Below are 22,335 nucleotides of genomic sequence, written 5' to 3'. Positions count from 1 at the left end.
TTTGAATGTGATATGAAAAGCTAACAATTTTCACCTTTTAAATTTAAGGTAAATCCTATTTAGCAAAACTAAGTTTATAAATATCATTTTAAACTAATGATCCTTTTTCCAACATGAAAACTTTCCTCTCCTTTACACAAAAAAGTAAAAAAGAAATCGAGTCTTTATCTCAATATTTTTCATGTCTTTACTGAGTTGTGACTTTAACCAGAGATGAATAAACAACACTTTTTTCTCTTCTTTCTCCTTTCTTAGATCCTAAATTTTCAATGTAGAGATAAGGGTCACATAACTCTATAAATAAAATAGAATTTTAAAGTTTTATAATTTTATATTGCAAATGCTTTCTATTAAAAGTAAATTTTATTCAGAAACTTTAAAACTAAGAATTAGAGTTATAATACTGCATAGGACTATAATATCAAGATAATTGGATTTTGATCTAAAACTCACTAAATGCTTCCAGGTAAATTAAAACTCCTCATAAAATTGAATTTTAATGGGTTTTAGTTTAAACATGACTGTATTTTATTCCTATTGCAACAGTGCGGTTAACAGAGAGCAAAATGGGTAATAAGCATAGCATTTAATTAATGCATATATTTGAATTTGCACAATGCTAAAATAAGTAAAGCTTTTTAAAAGATCATAGATTATCTTTGTAAGCCAGGTAAGGTGTTAGCCAAACTTGTATTTGGGAGAAAGTTAAATATATTTTTATACCAAAATTGTTATAATTTAAATAATGTCTTATAAATAAGTTCTTGAAAAAATAAGATAATATTCCAAATTATATATACTTTGCAATTGTTCTATTTAAACAATCATTCCAGATCTCTATACATGCATTCATTTAATTTCTAATATTTTTCTTATATATTTTAATATAAACCTTTTCATATGTCATTTTAATATGAGTTTAAGAAATTTGGGAAAATATAATAGCAAGATAATTCATACTAACTGAGATGAAGACTCTTAAAGAAATAAAATGTGTACTTTTCCAATGCAGAATAAAAATTGCACAGTTAACACTAATGAGTGGACGTATATTAATACTTAACATACCTCCATATGTGGATAGGATTATAATTGGTAACCAGATATCTGATTTTAGACCATGGACAAAAGAGTCTTAGAAACAAAATTACATTAATCAATAAAAAAACAATATAATACTTGTTGCTAGAAAAAAATAAATGATCTATTTTTTTCTCCTCAATTATTACACGTTATAATAAGACATAATTGTAACAGAAACTGTTTTTTACTATAATGTAGTACATATTTTTCATAATCAGGTAACCTAGCTTTCTGAGATACAATTTCAGCAAAAGTTAGTTATTAAATTCAAGAAGTGAGAAAAATTTCATTTAAAAACAACTTTGAATCATTATGATAAAAAGCACGTAAACTAGTTATAAAACTTTGAACAACATAATATCACTGTCACTATATTAATAACTATATAATAGCACCATAACTATGTAATTACTGGTTCCATCCATTAATAAAAATAAGTACTTAAAATTTATCTCAAAACTTTATCTCAAAACTTTTTTATTTTTGTTTATTTTATTACACAATAATATATTTAATAAATAAAGTATATTTGCAATAAATATACACTATTTGCATAATTTATTATGAGCCTTAATTAAAGCATCTAAAAATAAATTTAGATTTGTGTTCATTATCAAACTCTTTATATTCTTCTGTAACTATAAACTATATTTTTTGTCTCTGCCTCTCAAAGAACAGGAGTTGTTGCCTGGTTTGTTCAGTGATACATCCTAAAAATCTAGAAGAGTACATGGCATATAATTGTCACTCAAAGTTTTTATTGGAAAATAAGTAAAATTGTATTAAGTTTTAGGAGAATCATGATGGTTTATGTTGTTCTGATTCCTTAATCTATAGTATTTCATAAACCAAAATGTATTTATACATTTTACCACTTGGGAGCATTTCAATTACCTCCAACTTTCGGTACTACATTTCATACTGTTATGAATTTATTTTACTTATGTCCTTGAAAACCAGATGAAATATTTAAGAAGGGGTGTGTGTGTGTGTGTGTGTGTGTGTGGTTTATTGTAGTTATCTCTTCAAATCAAAATGTGTGTATGTTCCCATGAAAGTATACTATGCAACTCAAACTACACACTGCTAGGACATTTTGAGGTATAAGCAAATGAGCTTCAGAAACAGCTTCCAGTTTTATAGGTAATTATTTTATAGACAACTTTGCTAGATGATTCTTTCAATTGTCGAATTTCTGGAGATGAATTTGTTAATCTCTCAGCCTCAGTATTTCTGTGATCTGAACCATTTAATCAACATTTCTAGGATTACTCATTTCCAAATCATTAATACTCCCAAATCAATTCCGGCTTCAGCTGGAGTGAGAAAGAAGCTATTGCATACCATCATCCATTGCTTTATAAATAGGCTATGAAGTTTTAAGGATGATACTAAATGTTATACAAAAAAAAAAATGAAAAATTAGGACAAATGTATTAAAGAAGCATTCAAAATCAAATAATAAAAAATAATTCAAATAATTAATCAGCTTACAGATTTACCAATTAAAAGTAAAAGTTGATTATCTATTTATAATTATTTGGTGAAGAAAACAGACCATATGGTGGTTGTGGTTAGGATTAATTTGTTTTCTTCAGATTTAAAACGATTTCATTAAGCATTAGTCATTTTTTAATTTTTTCCGAGACAGTCAACTTCCAGAACACAAAGCACAAAATACAGCAAAATTTTACTTGTAAAACATTTTAAGAGCAGATGTTACTACCTTCTTAATCATAAAAATATGGGCCTTCCTTAATGTTTAATATGTGTTCATATTAGTTACTAGGTTGTGTTTTATATTTTATAATTCCAGTAGCAGAATAGTTTTGGTATATAATATGCAAACAATATAGATGTCACAGTTGAGTCCAATCATAAGTTGGGATATATAGTAGAAGTCTGGAAATATATGTATATTTAGGATTATTGGATCTCTTCATATAATATTTAACATAAAATATTATCTCAGTAATACCATATAATTTAGTTCAGCCTTTTTAGGTATCTCTGAATACAAAATAATGTTGAGAAAGTAGGCACTGACTGCTGTGATTATAAAGTCAGAAGTTGTTTCTTTGCTAGCATGCTATTTGATAGAAGAGATAAATACTCTCTCCCTTCTCATCTCAAGCAAAGTTTAGAGATTATTTCTATTTTACAAGATTAATAATTATGTTAGAGAGGATTTGCTCTTTACCATTTTTCTTCTCAAACTAAAATTATGCATGAGTCCAGAAATCCATTCACAAAACTGAGGATCAAAGTAATTTGAAAATAAAAATAATCTTTGTAGATAATATAGATATGTAATATATATACATTAGACAGCCAATTTTTGTGAACCAACATTCGAAAATAAACATTAAAATTCCTCTTTTAAATTATATTGCCAAGTATAACACAGAGAAGACAAGTAGTGATTCTATAGCATCTTACTACACTGATGGGCAGTGACTGTAATGGGGTATGTGGGGGGGGACTTGATAATAGGGGGAGTCAAGTAACCATAATGTTCATGTACATTAATGATAGCAAAATAAAAAAAAATTCTATTGCCAATTAGCATTTTCAGACCTTTAAGCATTTGTTTCAGTTTCAGGCATATTGATAATATAAAAGTATAAGACAACCATTTACATTCCGGATATTTGAAGGAAAAGCAAATTTTAGGCTGGAGGTACACATTATCAGATGCCCATTCAGAACCACCAGTACTTTACTTCGGATAGAATAGTAGATTTTGCAAGTAATATTTCTTCTGATTCTACTTCCCAAATATCAGTTAATTAAATGGTTTTGTATAATACCCATTTGTGTCCATAAACTGAATAACATTAAATAGAGCAAACTTAATGAAAATAAAATCACATTTAAAAAAATATTCAGGTGATAACTAAGGATCTTTAGGGAACAAAGTTATTGGTCTTAATTTTGAGGTTAAATGGAACTTTAGTGTGATGGCTTTAGCATAGGCATTTCTAGGATGTTTCACAAAGAACTAACTTGGGTGCTGCTTACATTATCTGAGGTCTTGGTTTTAGCTAAAACAGATATTTAACTCAGAAACTATGTAACTGAAAGGGAGAAGGAAAATTTTGGTCAGTTATTGAGTGAGAGTCAGCAGATCCACATACCAAACCAACACGCAGAAATTTATAAGAAAGTAATAAAAACATTTAGCATATGTCAAAAAAGTTGGGATAAGCACAATGGATATTTTTAAAAACGTATTTTTAATTACAAAAGAAATGCAATTTTCTTCTACTCCTCGTTTGAGCTAGAGCCTTGCCATTTTTTTATTGGCTACTTTTAATATGTGATGATGAGTGTTAGAAAGCAATAGAGAGAGCTACAAGGATAAAGAGAATAAGGTGTGCCAAAAGCAAACATAAGGATGCCCTAATTTCAGCTTTTTTTTGACAGTTATTCTGTAACTCTTCACTGAGTTGGATTCATCATATTCCAGTTTTCAAAATATAAGTTGGTTTATTACAGATTTCAGTACCCTTGAAAACTTAGGAATAATATCTACTTCTGCATCTTCATCTGTCTACATCAATATGTATTCCCAAAAGTATATGAAATAGATACAGACATATAACTTTCACATATAAAAAATGCAACTTTTTCAGATACAAGCAGTTTATTAGCAGGTAAGGGTATAGGATATACACCAAAACTTTTAAAAAAATCATTTATACTTTTAAATATGAAAAAAATCATAGTGTATTATTTTACTGAAACAGCTTTCTAGTTTAATCAATTTAATACCTTTTAAAATACTTTTTATAATGATATATACATTTACACACATATATATAATAGCATATCAGAATTTTAAAAAAATACCACTTTTACAATTATTAGAAAAAGAGAGATTTTAGTTTAAGCTATTTTTTTCTTTGAAAATATCTCACTATAGATGTACAATTAAAATAGTCCATTTTTAATTACTTGGAATATTTTCTCTATGTGATTTTTTACCAACTTGGAACACCAGTTCATTCATTTCATGTTATTTTAAATTTTTAGGATGTGTTTCTTTTCTTTTTTATTTAAACTTATATTTTAAATATACAAAATATTTTTTGCATGGTTCCAAAGTCCAGTTATACAGATGACAAAATCAGATGTATCTCATTTGCATCCCTGTCTCTTCTACCCTGATTCCTATCACTCACAGATGATCTAATCCTAATACATGCATCTACTGATGACTTGTCCCCAAACCTCATATTTCACACTACTTCATCTTTTTGACAAGTGTACATGAGAAAATCTTTTCACTTGTAAATGTAGTTGTCATATCTTTATATTCTGTTATTTTTGTTACTATGTTCTATGTTTATTTTTTTTATTATATGATTGCCAATAAAGTGTAATGTCCATGAAGACAGGCATAATGATATGCATTATATGTGATTTAGTGCTACATTGACTTGCAACAGGAACGTGCCTTCATTGTTGGTGGAAAGGCAAATGGTTACAACCACTTTGGTATCTTTACACAAAACTAAAAATAGCCTTACCATATGATCCAGCAATTGTGGTCCTTGATAATCAACCCAAATAAGTTGGAAACTAATGTCCAAACAAAAACCTGCACGTGTGTGTTTGCCGAATCCTCATTCATGGAAGTAACCAAGGTATCCTTCAATAGATAAATAAATAGACTGTGGTATATCCAGTCAATGGAGTATTCAGGACTATTAAACTATGGAAAGATATGAAAGAAATGCATAAAAGCATATAACTAAGTGAGAGCAACCAATCTGAAAAGGGTACATAGTGTATTATTCCAAATATGTGACCTTATGGAAAAGGCAAAACTGTGGAAACAATAGAATCAATTGTTGCCAGGGGTGACTGGGAACACTGGGTGAGGCACTATGAATTGACAGAGAATAGAGGATTTTTAGGGCAGTGAGAATGCTCTGTATGATACTGTGATGAGGGATGCATGCCATTATGCATTTGTCCAAGCCCACAGAATGTATAGCTCCACGAGTGAGCCCTAAGGAAACTCTGGACTTTGAATAATTATGATGCATCAATGTAGTTTCATCCTTAGGAAAAAAAAATGTACTACTCTCATGAGTAATGTTGGTAATATGAGAGACTGTTCATGAGTTAGGGCAGGGTATGTAAGGAGAAACTCTGTGCTTCATTAATTTTCACTGTGGACCCAAAATTGCTCTAAAATTTTAAGTTTATTAATCAGAAAAAAATAATTTCAGAAAATAATGCTATTTAAAATTGTTTTTAATATTGGGCAAATGCAAATCATTATTTATATGAATATGAAAGGCATAAAAATCATAATACAACAAGTGCCCTATACCCAACAGTATAAAAAAATTGAGTATTTTCGTTATTTTGAATATCTGTCTATTTTTTACCTACTTTCTTACTCTATCCTATTCCTTCTTCCCACAGATTTTTATCAAACTTTCCTTTGATTTTGCCAAATAGATTTTTATCCATAAAATATACATTGTTTAATTCTGTATGTTTTTAAATACTGCATAAAAGGAATCATGGTGCACATACCTTTCTCTCTTTTTGCTTCTGGTGGAAACGTTACCAGGTCTGTACATCTTACATATGCGTATATTAAATATGGAAGTGAAACATACCCCTATTTCATATGCCTATATTATATGGACATTTCTCAGTGCTAACTTTCCACACATATTAGTTTGAATGGGAGCAAATGTCCCTTTCACCTTGGAATTGAGAGTGAGGAAATGACATTATCTCTGCACTGAAATCCAAGGTAGAAGGCTGCACCTGAGGATGAATATCCTGAGTTCTCTTCTACTCCCTGAAGTTGGACAGTGGAAAAAAATCAACATCATCCTGATATATATGCATAGTGGAAAGTTCAAAAGTAATATATTCCTTACTTTTTTACTTAACATTCAGATTTAACCAAAAATGTCAAGTTACCTGACTATACTCTCCTTGGTAGCCTCTGTATGTAAGGCTTAGCTGCCTGTGTTCTCAGTGAAATATACTTGCTTGGCATACCAATCCATGCTTACTGGACATTGCAGAGTGGACCCTCAAAGGGCCAGCATTTTTAAAGAATTGGTGTAATAATTAAATTGTTTCCCCCTAAATTTCATTTGACAAGAATTTTTTTGAATTCTCCCTTCAAAATGAAAAAAAGATAGTAACTCGTCTAATATTTTGTGTTAATGAGTTTAGATTGAAAGGGACAAAAATTGATCTCAAATTAACATACACAAAAAGGGTGTTTCATCAGTGGATTAATGGTTCAGTCCTTTGATCCAAATGTATTAGTTATTGCAAACACCTCTGTGTCTTCATACCTGTGACCGAAGGGCAGGACAGTGAGTTGATATCCCCCATTGTACCTACGTCACTGGAATCAGGGAACTGTTTTTAAAAGAAGGGGAAACTCTTCTGGACTGCTGCACTGTACTGGCTTAGATCAGGATCAAGGACCTTAAACTTACTTTCATTGTCTAACAACCTAACTCAAAAATGGAAAGTATTTTACCCATTTGGGTAAAGAATAGGAGGCCATTGTTGCTGATGTTCTCATTTTGCATAGTTTTGTTTTGCCAGTTTTTAAGAACACACTTAGTTTGAATCATTACCCAGTTCCAAGTACTCTGGGCTCTGCTCTGAATGTGAGTATGAAGACAGGTGGACTTTCTTTCAACTGTTCTCTCTCTCAGTCTTCCTATTACTGATCATATTCGGCTTCTCTGTGATGAAGTTTTTATTGGTAGAAGCCCATTCCTAGATGCCATGGAGAGACAAGGGGGTTAATCTAAACAATTTAATGTTAAGGACACTCAATTTTAAAAAGTCATTTTCAAATCTTTTAAACCAATATGACTGACAACTTTTAGCTCATAGGTCCTAGTGTAATAAACACACTAAGAGGTGGGAGCAACTGTCCAAAATTGGGGGGAAAAACATTACCTTTCCTCTCTTTCCATGCTTGTGGAATATTGTCTTAGAGATAAATAGAAATATACCCATGCCAGTGAAGCCATGTGAAATAAGAAACAGTCTCACAGACAAGTATTTAATGCTGTCTGCTTGTTCTTAGCTTGGGGAAATGAGATCTCTTGACATAGTTTCTAAAGGCCTTTTGAAATGGTTTTGTGGTCACTGAACTGTTTAAATGAAGTTCTCTTCACTGACTCAATGTCAGATCTTCCCACAGACTATTAATGACTATGTAATATGCATGACTTTTGTCTAACATCCTTCCACAATTTAACTAATAATTGAAAACATTCCTCAGATTCTTAGTATCACTCTTAGATTTGTTTTGCAGACTTCATTATATTCTTCAGTAGAATTATTGTAATATTATCTATATTCTTTAGGAAAATATTAGAAATAGATATTTCTGGAAGAACACAGAGCATGAACAAAATCATATTGATCTCTCTGCACACACACACACACACACACACACACACACACACACACACACTGAGGTTTCAAACTGACAGATATGTTCCATTCATTAAGGAAACTTTCAACAACAGTATTTTCTATATAAAGAATATAGACTTAAATATAAAGCACTCATTTCTTCTAGTAATTAGCAGCTTTAGATTTATTTTTCTGCTTTGCTTTAATGCATTTTTGTTTTTCCATTCTTAAAGTAATAAGCTTGTCAAGTTCATTTCTTTATTATTCTAGACTCTATAAAGGTACTCTGAAAGATTTGCCATTGATACTTTCCATGTGAAGCATAAATTGGGTGGAGACAATGCTCATGTCTTCATATTTATATAACCAAATTATTGTTCCTTTATTTTAAAAAATGCATTCACACTCACGCTTTTAAATTCCTGGTACTATAAGCTGTTTGCTTGAAAGGATAGGCTCACTTTATTCATTGTTGAGAAACTTGCAAATACCTAAGTTAGATACGTCCCACCTTAACGTCAGTTGTCCATTCAAGTAAATATAGTTATTTCATGAAAGTTCTGCTGTTCAGCCCCACAGTTCAAACAATCATACAAGTTTTTGTCCTGTGGCCAAAGATTCTTTTGCAGAGTGGTCATTTTTACACAAAGAGTATTAAAATAATGTTTAGGCAGGGATAAGGAATTAGTCAAATAAATGATGATAGTTAATAAATTTTCTGCTTAATAAATTTTCACCAAGACCAGTCTTAAGTGAAACTAGCATTTTCCCAATGGGATTGCATAGGAGTGAAAAATACATTGGTTAATATAACTGTTCTGTTTCACTGCCTTAATACCTGCTATGCTGCCAGCAGTTTTATCATCCACTGTCTATGCATTGTCAGAAGAAATGTCATCAGTGGAAACAAAAATATTTTTTATTGTTACAAGAAAAAAAGCTTTACCTCACATTCCCCTCAAGTATTGACAATCAGGAATTTGCAGAACACATATTAAGAATAACTATATATATATATGGAACATGGCTTTGTTTCTTGTTCTACAGACTTACAATATTTGAATATTGAGTAGCTTTTGTCCCTGAAGTGTCTTCATTTCTTAGACCATCTCGGCGTAATAAAACAGAAGTGTATTTCCTGCTTAATCCAAGTTTCCTGTGCTATGAGTGAAACTCCAGGGTAGTTATTCTCTACTTGGCGCCTATTTTCGCTGCTTTGTTCATATGGTATCTCCTATTGACACATACTCCCAAGATCCTGGGGCAATGAAAGAGTACAGTAAACAATGGCAATTAAAGGTCTTGGCTGAGAACTGACACATCATTCCTACTAATTATCCATTGGCTAGAATTAATCTTATGACCTAACTTTAAAGTCATTGGAAATGTAAGGCTCCCAATGCCAGGCAGCAGCAAAAAGCAGATAAGAATACTAACGAGACCCCAAGACACCTCTTCAGGCATTGATTTGTTAGATGTTTTCTGGAGTTCCAGTTATTACAGGAATTTTTCTGGATATTTTTGATAAGAGACTGAAAGCGGCAGTACATGGCCTGACTCCATGAAAATGGAGATTAATAGATACTATAATTAAATGTGATAAATGCTATAATAGGGTAAGTACATGCAGTGTCTCACATGCTAGTGAGATAAGGCATAAGAAAAGCACACAGGTCTCTCGGCTTTGACTAACTGGAGAGGTGGTGAACCTTCCCAGTGGTAATCTCTGTGGAGCCATGGTGATCAAATTGGATTTTAGTGAAATAATGGATTTGAGACATTTATAAAGAAGGTAAATATAGAGAGTAATTTTAAATAAATCTGGGGGATAATTGGAAGAACCGCTTCAAAGAAAATGAAGGACCATAAGACCAATGTGTCTGGTAAAGTCATGAGAGAATAAGGATAACAAAAACTAATTAAAGTGGGAACACAATAAAAAAAAAGCCTGCTTTTTGATTTGATGGACATCATAATTTTGGGTGAAATGCCAACTTCAGATACCAACCAAATTATTTCTTTGGAATTAACGTAATTGTTTTTTCCTTTGCAATATCTGCTATGGATGTTGAACATGAACTAAAATGCCAAATCCCTGCTTTACTTTGATCATGGATAGGGCACTGTTTGGCAAAGAGGCTTGAAGTTTAAACTCTCAACAGAGCCTTTCTGCTGAAAGAGGAGATGTATGTTCCTTTATCAGGCAATCAACAGAAGGGGTTTTGTGTAAGGCCACATAAGCATAAAAATGGCAGATGTGCTTACTTTCAGCAGCTTAAAGTGTGCAGTGGGAACAAAGCATTCATCATTGGGCATACAACGAAGACGTCTAGATGTCAAGGGAAGAGATGGTTGGATGATTAGGATGTCATTTTGTTAAACAATAAACTCATTTCATTCCCTTGCAGTATAATTGCCCTTTTTTTCTTAAATTTCATGACATTATCTCTTCACTTTCAACAAAACAAAGAACAAAGCCTTTGATTGTAAGCACTATTTTTAATCACTGTCCAAACAGGAAAAAATAATTGGTCAAATAAAATGGTATCAGTAATAAAGTTTGTTTTGCTATTCAAGTGAATTTTAAGAAGGAACAGAAAGATCTCTATAAGAAATATGTGTAAACATTTTCAATACAAAGTTATCTGGTGTTATAAAAGTTTATGTCTGTGACTTTGGAGAATATGCAGAGATTTAAAATAAATACAGAATAAGAGTGCAATACATTATAATGTCATAATATCTGAATTCTATGAGAATGAGACACTTATTTTCATGTGTATAGGAAGGTTTATATATGTGTGTTCATAGGTTTTTATTTTTATAGAATAACAATTTCTCTATTTCTGTGATTTCTTGGTAAATCACCTGTTAAATATGATGGAAGACTAAAGTCCAAATTATTTCAGAAAAATAATAACTGAAAACCTATGATCATGTCAGTAATTTTTTAATTTGTCTTTTATTTCAACTCACACTCTACTCATTTTGATTCCAGTTTTTCAGTCTTAAAAACTATTACATATTTACCCAGCAATTTGTTTTCTTTTGACAGCAAATAATGTAATTTTTCAACTCCTGATGAATAAAAATACATCAATGGTCAATGTTTGTGTAGCTTTTTAGTGAAAATATGGACAATTTGACTAATTGAGCCATTGTTACAGAATGCATCCTTCTGTTATGTAATCATTGCCATTGCCATTGTTTTAAGTAGCTCCAATGAAGTGCAAAGATTGAGAATCATAGAATAAGACAGACCTGTTCGTAACGTGAACCCTGCACTTAACTAACTCTCTAACCTTGGGTGAGTTACCTAACTCTGATACCTAAAGTGGCATAAGATCTATCTGACTGAAAAAGATTACTTGATGTATTGCTAAGAAAATATTTCAAAATGCAGAAACTTATATTAAGCATTGAATAAATCATAGTAATTATTTTTCCTATTAGTATCATCTTTGAACCTAAAAAATAAGTTAATACGATGAGATTATCCAGGGTAATACAATGAGAATGTAAAGATACATAAAGAGAATGTTTTAGAAATTAAGAATCAAAACATGTTTGAATGTGATCATTTACCATGTTCTTACCTCAAACATTACCAACATGATAGGAATATGATAATATAATAGTAATAATAATAATGTAAAGTGCATACTCATAGGGGAAAGAGGATAAAAAATGAAAAAGAAAAAACAGCAGACAGACACAGTAAGTGTTTTGCTAAAGAAGATAAAAATGAAGGCCAAGTGTTTGCAGAGAATAATAATAACCAGAAGCAGGACAATTTTGCAAAGTCCCCAAAAAACTTGAAAAACTAAAATACCAGAAATTGTAAGATTGAGATTAATCTGAATAATAGAATGAAATTATGTACATGGAGAAGTTAGCCTTCTGTATTTCCTTCCTAATCAGTGCAGCTAATCCACTCGTCCCAAATACACAGAAGACTGATACTTAAATTCAGGAGCATGTAAACCTGAGAGAGTCTAGATCCATGTTCAAGTGACAAAAATGGTGTCATTGATGTGCTAAACTGAAATCTGCTCCACAGCAGCAAGAAATTGCAGTTTCCTAAACTCTAGTCCCAGAAGTTTGGCAGGAAAGTGTATACAGTCAAATAAATTATCTTTTTCCAAAAAAATCCATTTCCCAGAGAAGTAAATAATCTGGATGCTTGGAGATCTTAAAATGGGGAGTGAGTCTAGATCACAGACATCAAACAGATAGCTAAGAATAGGCTATTGAATTCTTTTTAAAATATAAACAAAAACCAGCTACTGCTCAGCGCCTGCACATCCCCACAATGGCTGAAACAGCAATGGGTAAAGCATCGCGCCTCGTTCTCCCTCTGCTCGACCTCCCTCTCACTTCTTTTAGAGCTTTGAAGGCAGGAGCCAGGAAGGATGAAGGTGACTCTGGGGGTTTAGGCAGGGTAAAGAGGGAAGTCCTTGGAAATATAAAGATAATAATTTATTTTAAAAGATAATAACAGATAAGAATTTCTTTTAAAATATAATAACAGTATGAAGCCTCATTTTAGGTCATTAGGTGGTTCAGAACACTCAGCAGAGGGCTCTGTGTCATTGGGGGATGGACCATCAAACAGATCTAGTTGAAGGAACTTCCCAACTGAGCGGCATAACCCTACAGTAACAGGGCATCAGGAGCAAAGCTGCCTTCCAAAAGAGACTCCCACTTTGCAGATGGAACAGAATGGGGAGTTGGTAGGGTCACGAGAACTCTTTTCAGAGGTCGAAGACGATGAGAAGGTGACAGGATCGCAAGACCCTATCCTTCAACAGCTGAAGTAAAGGCTCCAACACTAAACATCAAGTCCAACACTTGACGTACTAGACTTAAATTTTTCTCCTTTACCTGGGAGTTCATCAAGAGTGCCGAGTGAACTTGTATTGGAGAGTAGGATGTCTGATGTTTTTAAAGGTGTCTGTAAAGAAAAGGATAATGAAGAGTTCAGAGTTAGTTGCCCAGTACCTACAGAAGAACAGACACACTGCCCCTCTGTCCAGCAACTCAGTATGAGTACCAGTCCTCCATGTACAGCTGAGCTTCCTGCATTAAGCACAACTCAGCAAGAAAAGGATCTATTAGAGGATTCCACTGTTCAGAAGGATGTTCTCACCCAGAGAATTATACCAGTTTCTTCCCCAAGTGCTGCAAAGCCATCAAGGACAAATACTTCTTCACTGAGTAATAGTGCAGCTGTAGCCATGGCCCTGCAGGAACCCCAAAAGCTAAGTTACACTGAAGTGTGCCAGAAGCCCCCTAAGGAGCCATCTTCAGTTCTTGGGCAGCCACTATGAGAACTTCGCTCCAATGTAGTGTCTCCCACCAAAAATGAAGAAAATGGAACTCCTGAGAAGACTCTTGAAAAACCACAGAAGCCAGAAGCAAGGACTAGTAAGGATTATTCAGGTATCTGGGGCAGTACCATTTCCAGGGGAGCAGATGGAAAAATCAGGGAACAGAAACGCCAGTTTGGCCATAGGGCTGTACCTCAAGGAGTGACTCGATGTAATAATGGCCAAAAGCAATATGTGCTACCCAGATCACCAAAGTAAACAAACAGAAACTATTCAAAAACTTCTCTCTCTTCCCATTAAACTTGAACTGTGGCTATATTGAGCTGTTTTCGAGGGGAGGGTGTAGCCAGAAAGGAAACAGGAGAAAGTATGTCCTTAAATCATTATGGATTTTGGAGCTGTGAGCAGAACCCCAAAATTCATCTCTAAAGTGATTTTAAAATGCTGGGGAATTCCAATCAGTATATATACATCTATAAAAATATAATTTTTCTATTTTTGTTTTTGATTTTAATTTGCAGAGATCTACTGCCTGGAATCAATTTTAAAGGTTCAAATTCAGCTTGGGAAAAAAACATATTACACATCCTTCAGTATAGCAGATGAGGGAGTGAGAGAAAATATTTTTTGAAGAAGCATATCTGTAAAATTAGAAATTACTTTTTAAAATGTATTTAAAGTTTGGCTCGGAGAATGCCACCTCTGCCTCTGTGGCCTTGTGTTGCAGAGCAGATTCAGTGGCTGGGATGCCTGTTACGGTGTGAATGGGTGCAAGAGTGATTGAAGCCAAATCTCTTGTCATGTTAGTAAATGATTTGAAAATGGAACATAATACTTGAGTAGATTTTTTTTCCAGTTTAAAATTTAGTCTTTTTGATGTTACTAATATTTCATTCAACAAGATGTTAAACTACAATTGTACTTAAGAGGTGTGACTACTAATCAATTTGATACTCAAGGAAAGAATGGGGGTTATTCAAAAAATTGAAAATTTGGCTTAGTTCTTAGTAGGTGGGTCAGATGGACTTCAGAGGTTTAAACTGCCCTGTGACTTTGCCCCACTAAAACAGGAAACAGTTTTTCTGTTGTTACTTCATTTTTTACTCTCTCTTCTTTGACTACCCACTCCACCCCCAAGAGCAAAATAACCAACCGCCTACAGAATTGTATATTTCTGCCTGCTTTGAAGAGTCTATTCCAATCATAGAACTGTTCTAAATTTCTGAATTGAACACTGAAGCATTTTACTCTTCTGTTCACTTATTTAAAACCTTAGAAACCAAAATATTAAGGCAGACTGACCCTACAGTAATTTATTTGTCTTAGTATTAAAGATGAAACATTGTAACTGACTCTAAAGTATTAAATAGTATAGATTTTTTAAAATGTTTTTTTAAGGCATAATTTGGGGGCAACTTTTATTCTGTTTACAATGTATTTATCATCCTTATCCTTACCATTTTCAAAAAAAAAATACAGTTTAGAATTGACAGAAACAGAACCAGCAATTCCCAAGATGTTTGAGTTAAGGTGAGAAAGATAGTTGAGGAAAATCAATACATAATTTCTCAGTGAATAAAGTTGTAGCTCTCATATTAGACAAGTTTACATGCTGTTGCTTAGAAAATGTCTAAAATATTAAAAAACATGTTGTATTAATCTGCTTTAATTCCTACCATTTCCAGAGTTCTATGTAAGATAGGGCTGTGTTTTCTTTTTTTAGGGATAGTTTGTAATAGTAATAACTGTCCCTTATGTTTGTGAATTACATATGTAAAATTAAAACTGTAAATTGTGAGCACTGGAAAGCACCATTGTGACATAGAGTAAACATCTTAATAATATATTAAAATGACTGTAAATGGAGGTTAAAATTATATTAATGTGAAACTCATCTTCCAACTCTAAGTTAAACTGGAGATTTGTATTAGTAGGTAACTGCTCAGAGTTTTGAAAATACTGCGCATTTCTGTACAAGCCAGAATTATCATTTCTTTGTAACTTACTATTCAGCTTGGCAATTGCTTTTGATTTGGTGGATTGATAGCATGGTATAGTATATTTAAGCAGTTGAAACTGTTCATTTTCTACACACTATTTTTTAAAATCATCTGCTGGATGAAACATACAATAAAACTACCTGTGCTGAAATTTGGGGGAAGTTTAGGTCCTTTTTAAAAAAAGTACTAATAATCATTGGCTATATCTATGATAAATACATATATAGACAAAAACCAAAGATTGTTAAACATTCAGGAAATACTACTGAAGTGAAGAGAGATACTAAAAATAAACAAAGAATAAAAATGTTTAAAGGTAACAGATAATGTAGAGTACAACTAAACTTAAAATAAATCCTCCACAAGATAATAAAAATTATGAATTTAACTTATTTAGGAGATGTTGGATCACAGTGTGGTAGGCAAATCAACCAAAACCTCAGTGGCTTAAGAAAATGAAGACACATGTATTTTCTTGTTATTATTATTATTGTCTTTAGTATTGCATTGGTGGTGGCAGTGTTAATAGTAGTGTTGCTTAAAAGTTCCCTCTGGGTACAGGTGACTCTAGGGAAGTTGACAGAAGTCATAGCATCTATAGTGCACCACCTCTATACACATGATTTTTCATCAGCTGAGTGCAGAATGATGTTACTGAAAAGTTTTACATTAGTAAAACTTACATCCTTCATTATCCCTTCATTTCCCGTGGAAAGGCATCTTCTTACATCCTCAGGAGCAAAAGGAAAACACTTCAGGGCTTGACAAACTATTTGGACAAAATTAGTCACATCTTCAAAGGGAATAAGAAAGTAGAAACCTTCCATTGACTTGGAAAGTAAGCATTTTAAGGTTGTACAGTAGAATCTTAAATGTAAATATGATGTTAGCCACTAAGATATCACAAAACAAGATATAGTCCCTGTATGTTTTAATTTTGATAGAAGAAAGCAATTTCACTTGTGAGAAGAGGATATAAAAATGTGGAGATCACCCAGATTGTAGAAAAATACTTAAAAGATTATAATAATAAAAGATACATAGTGGAAGTCCAGAGAGAGAAATCTCAGGGCAAAATACCTCTAAAAACCAAAATCAGTCAAAGGGAGAAATAAAGTTTAAAACCCGTTTATTTCTCGCAAACTGCAGTCCCAGGCCGTCTTTCTTCTCTGCTCCAGCAGCAACCACCCCGGCTCTCCCCCTCACCTCTCAGGTACAGATAAGCCCTCTGTTACCCAGGTAATCACCCATTGATATGGAGATGAACTTCTCCACCCCTGAGGAAAGATGCAAATGCACTAAAGCCATACTTCTTTCCACCTCTGAACACCTATTGATATGCAGATATACTAAAGCCAGGTGAGATATTCTGGCAATGTTTCAATTTTACCCACAATCCACCCTTCCAGAAATCTCACCTTACAATTTACTCGATCTCCCTCTTCTGACCAATCTAGTACATGCAATAGCAACAGCAATAAAATCTTGATAATCCTCAAGCCAGTGGATTCAGCCTATGCAGATCAAGTAAATGTACTTTACAGCACAATCTCTCACTAAGCACAAAATATGTTTCTACACTTATTTACTCAGTCCTAACAATCATGCTAGATTGCTCACAAAACTTTTACCAAACATTAGACAAAGTCAAGCCTCTCTTTAAACATTATTTTCTTGACAACAGCAACACAATCATAATTTTCAAGCCACAGGATTCAGCTAGGTTACTTTACAGTACAATCTCTCACTAAGCACAAAAATACATTTCTATGCTTGTTTACTCATTCCTAACAATAATGCTAGATTGCTCACAAAACTTTTACCAAACATTAGACAAAGTCAAGCCTCTCTTTAAGCATTTTTTTCTTGACAACAGCAATACAATCATAATTCTCAAGCCAGAGGATTCAGCTAGGTTCAAAGTCCCTTGCAGATTAAGTCCAAAGCTCATCCATTCCAGCCACTATGTGGCAGCTGCAGCCAGGGGGCATCCAGGACACAAAGACCAAAGAAGCAAATAACCATGATTGTCAGGAGCCAATTTGCTGTTATTACAGGAATACACAGAAGGCCAGCTTCCAGGCCTTTTCCCCAAGGTGCCAGAAGAGCCAGCCATCACCAATCCACATGTTGAAATGTCCAGGGCCATGTCCATTTTACTCCTAATTGCTGCACCCATCCTTGCAACACATGTCCAATAAAGTGGGTACCTCAATCGCTCTCAGTAATTGGCAACCGGCCGTAGGCTGCAAAGACATGCTCTAGGCCCCTCTTGGTGGTTTGCTGATCTGCACAATGTGCAGGGCACTCCTTCCGGGCTCAGCTGACTTCTTCAAAGGTGAAAGACAAGGCACACTGATGGGCCCACATTGTCTTTTGAGGTGTCTGTGGCACGCCACTCCATGGCCTTTGGGTCCAGTCTCGCACCCACCCCATGATGGGATAGGAGGTTATTACCTTGATTGGAGCTGTTCCGTCAATGGGCTGTGTAGCCAGCAAGGCATGGTACACAGCAGCCAGTTGCTTCTCTATCAAGGTTAACCAGACCTCTGCTCGTTTCCATGGTTGTGGCCAGGCTCCGGCAGGCAGCAAGAGCAGCAGCAGTGGCAGAAGCAGTAGCCTTAGACTTGGGCCACGGGCCGGGGTCAGCATGGCTAGCAGCGGTGGTGGCGCCTCCATAACCACATTAGTGTAGACACATGTCCCTTGGCATGAGCGCCGCTACTCCCCATCATTTCTTGGGGCAGCCGTCCCAACAGTTGTATCCATTATGACAGGTTTTGGGTTCACAGGAATCCTGCCAATACTACGCCAACTGTAAGTCCAGGGAGAGGGAATTCCAGGGCAAAATACCTCTAAAAACCAAAATCAGTCAAAGGGAGAAATCAAGTTTAAAACCCGTTTATTTCTCGCAAACTGCAGTCCCAGGCCGTCTTTCTTCTCTGCTCCAACAGCCACCACACCGGCCCTCCCCGTCACCTCTCAGGTGCAGATAAGCCCTCTGTTGCTGAGGTAATCACCCACTGATATGGAGATGAACTTCTCCACCCCTAGGAAAGATGCAAATGCACTAAAGCCATACTTCTTTCCACCTCTGAATGCCTATTGATATGCAGATATTCTAAAGCCAGGTGAGATATTCTGGAAATGTTTCAATTTTACCCACAATAGGAAAGTAGAAATTTCAGAAGGATCAGCAAAAAGAAAAAACAGAATTATCAAAGAAATAATACATGGAAATATCATCTTTGACAAGAACAGCCTCATTCTCCAGAATTATCAAAGAAATAATACATGGAAATATAATCTTTGACTAGAACAGCCTCATTCTCATTAGTGAATGATGCCTGGAAAAACATACTCCAAGGCACTTCATTGTAAACTGTTAGAACAGTTACTTTCAATGAGGAAAGAAAACCATTTTCAAAATAAATGAAATGAAGACAAAACGTCATTAGAATTCTCAAGTGCAACATTGGATTATAGAAGATAATTGAGTAATTTCTTTAAATTTTTGAAAAAAAATTATTTTGAAATTATTAAATTATTATTGTCCATTGAAAGTATAATAAAGACATTTATAGAATGATGACAAAGAAGTAAAAATTGGCCACCTATCTCTTTTTCTAGGAAGCTACTGGAACTTGAAATTCAACAAAGTAGGGAATTAATTTTTGTAAAGAGGGAGTTATATGAGCAAGGAAGAAAAGAAAATTCTGCAGGAAGTCTCACTGTGAGATTCTACATACAGGGTAAACAAATCCAGATTGGAGCCGGAGACAAGTATGCTGAAGAAGACAAGACTCCAGGATTAAAAACAATAACAACAGAAAAATCAGCAAAAACTTTGGGAAAAAAGAAAAGGGAAACAGATATTGAACATTTAGAACTATATTTGATGACTCAGGAAAAAAACAAAAATTGAAAATGTATGAATAGACTGTATATAATAATATAACCATCAAATATTTATTTTACCAAAGTTGTTATAAAGATTTTTAAATAGCAAAGTATTAAATTTCCACAGATAGGGTAAAAAATTAGTCAAATCATGTCCATAAACAAATTATTTAGAAATGTAGAAGCAAAATAGCAGAAATGGCTGAAAGAGTTGAATGTAAATGAATTTAAATTGTAGAAATATAGGACATTGGTATATTTCATTGTAATTTTTAAAGATTTAAGATAGATGGCTTGATACAACTTTGATAGAAATAAGATTAAGGCAAAAAATATGTAGACTTAAAACCATTGTCTGACAATTGTCTTTCATCACTCCTAAAAACATGAGCTGCTTTCTTCTTATATAGTGCATCTTAAATACAGTGGAGATGACATACATACTTAAAAGATATTTTGGGGGTGTTATTCTGCAAAAGATAAGGTCATTGATTATGCTAAATATTGGGTAGCTAGTTAGGGTAGAGAAAGAGCAGTCAGAGAGACTAGTAATTGAGTTTTATTAAAAAGTGGACTACCCTTGACATACTGCACTTTCATGCAGTTTTTTAAAAAGTGAATGGAAAAAATTGGTAGGAAGACAAATAGTGGTCAACTGAAACATATCCAGTTTAGTAACTAAATCCCTAAGGTATTATATCCTAATGGAAAGGAAAGGAGCGACACATAGCAGCAATTCACCGGAGAGTTCCGCTTTATTAGGGAAAGGTGCTGGGTTATATAGGAAGGGGCATGAATTGATTGAGGTGTCACTTCTACGGGGCTGGTGGCTGTTGGCTAGGTGCTGGGATTGGGAGGGGGGTGAGAGGTGATTGGGCTTCAGGTGGCGCCGGCGGGAACTGAGGACCCCGAAGAGAAGCCGGAAGTTTGCCATCTTACTGGTGGGGACCCTTCATTCCCCCCTTTCTCCTCTATGGGTTTGTGGACGTTGCTTTCTCTCTGGCTGCTTCCTGCTGAACAGGGGCGGAGAAGGGAGTGAGGGCTTGAGGACTGGGAGGAAAGGGTTGATAGGACTCCCCGCAGTAAGGACGAGTAGATGTGGACTTCTTCAGGTTTGGAAATCAATGAAGGTTCCCTGTAACTATAGGTTGAGGACCTGTTGATTCCAATGGTGCCAAGAGGATATGGGTGTCAGGAGCCAGGCGTCTGCGGCCATTGTTTCCAGGAACAGTTTCCAGTGGAGAGAGGGGTCCATCTCAGTGTGTGGTGAGGAGGTCCCGTGAGGGTGAGGGATCTTCTGTGGCCAGAAGCTGGTAGTTCCTGAGTAAAAGCTGGTTGAAAGCTTGATTAGAGATTTTTCTGACTTGGGATTTGATAAACTTTATTATACAGGGTAAGAAGAGACAGGCGAGAAGAATGATTATTATGGGGCCTGCAATGGGCCAGAGCTAGGTGAGGGGGTTTGTTAGTATTGAAGAGAATGGGTTGGAATTGGAAGCAGAGTGGAGGCTGGAGGCAAGGTCGGTGAGTTCGGTAATGTTAGTTTCTATAATGCCGGATTTGTTGATGTAATAGCAGCACTATTCCCAAAGGAAGACGCAGGTGCCTCCCTTCTCGGCTGTAAGCAGATCTAGGGCCCACCGGTTTTGAAGGGTGACCTTAGCTAGCGAAGTGACCTGTCTTTGGAGAGAGGCTAGGGAATCGGCAGTGGATGTCAGGGCTCCCTCAAGTTTGGCGTTGAGATCTCTAACTGCCTATAGAGAGTGACCCAAGGCTTCTCCCATAAACCCTGCCCCAATGGCTGAGGTGATCAAAGAGATACTGACCATGATGGGAAGGAAAGCAGCCCTTTTTGTGTGTGAGGGCAAGGGAGGTTGGAGCTCAAGGAATTCTGCCATGCTGTCAAGTGTAAGCTGTGGGATTAGGGTGACGAGAATGCAGGGTGTATTGGAGTTGAGAGGCACTGAGTTGAAAAGACTGCTATTACACTAAAAGTAGCGTCCCGGTTGCGTAAAAGTCTTAGAGCCGGAGGTAGGGGTGTAGATAGAGAGGCAGTGAAGTGCGCTGGAGGGGGGTGGAGTTGGGCCTACACAGTGGTGGATGGTGAGATTATCTGGTATTCTGGTTCTCATAGGAGTATGTCTGCCAGGGGGCAGAGGGATTGTTTTTCTGCATGGAAGGAGTAGTTGGAAATATTAAGGGGCATGGCGGCCGCAGTGGGCGCTGTAGTGATGCGCACAAGAAACAATTCACTGTGTTAGGGATGTGGTTGAGAAAGATGGTGGTGTCCTGAATGAGCTGTAATGAAGAGTAGGAGAAATGGGAAGAGGGGCGGGGATAAGAAGATGAAGAGGGGCCGTCAAGAGTTTGGATAATGACTTTTTCGGAATGTTTGATATCTGATGCAACTTGAGAGATCTGGGAATGAGAGGGAACATACTTTTGAGAGATATGAAGGGTATCGTGGGGGTCGAGGACTCCCCCATGGTAAACTGAGGCTGTGACTCTGGCAGCTCATCGAGAGTCCCAGGGATCTGGGATTGATAAGGAGAATGAGCCATTAGGATATTTTATGAAATGGCTGGAGGAGTAATACT

The 22,335-nt window shown here is 35.1% G+C and overlaps 1 pseudogene; it reads left to right on the top strand.

Annotated features, from left to right (window-relative positions):
• Window positions 1-13,040: 13,040 nt before the first annotated feature.
• On the top strand, window positions 13,041-14,096 carry LOC108398092 (la-related protein 4 pseudogene; annotated as a pseudogene).
• The last annotated feature ends 8,239 nt before the right edge of the window (window positions 14,097-22,335 follow it).

The sequence above is a fragment of the Manis javanica genome, chromosome 9 (genome assembly GCF_040802235.1).
Source record: "Manis javanica isolate MJ-LG chromosome 9, MJ_LKY, whole genome shotgun sequence".
In the NCBI taxonomy this organism is placed as follows: domain Eukaryota; kingdom Metazoa; phylum Chordata; class Mammalia; order Pholidota; family Manidae; genus Manis; species Manis javanica.
The sequence above is the reverse complement of the archived record's forward strand: the minus strand, read 5'-3'. Positions and strand labels throughout refer to the sequence as shown.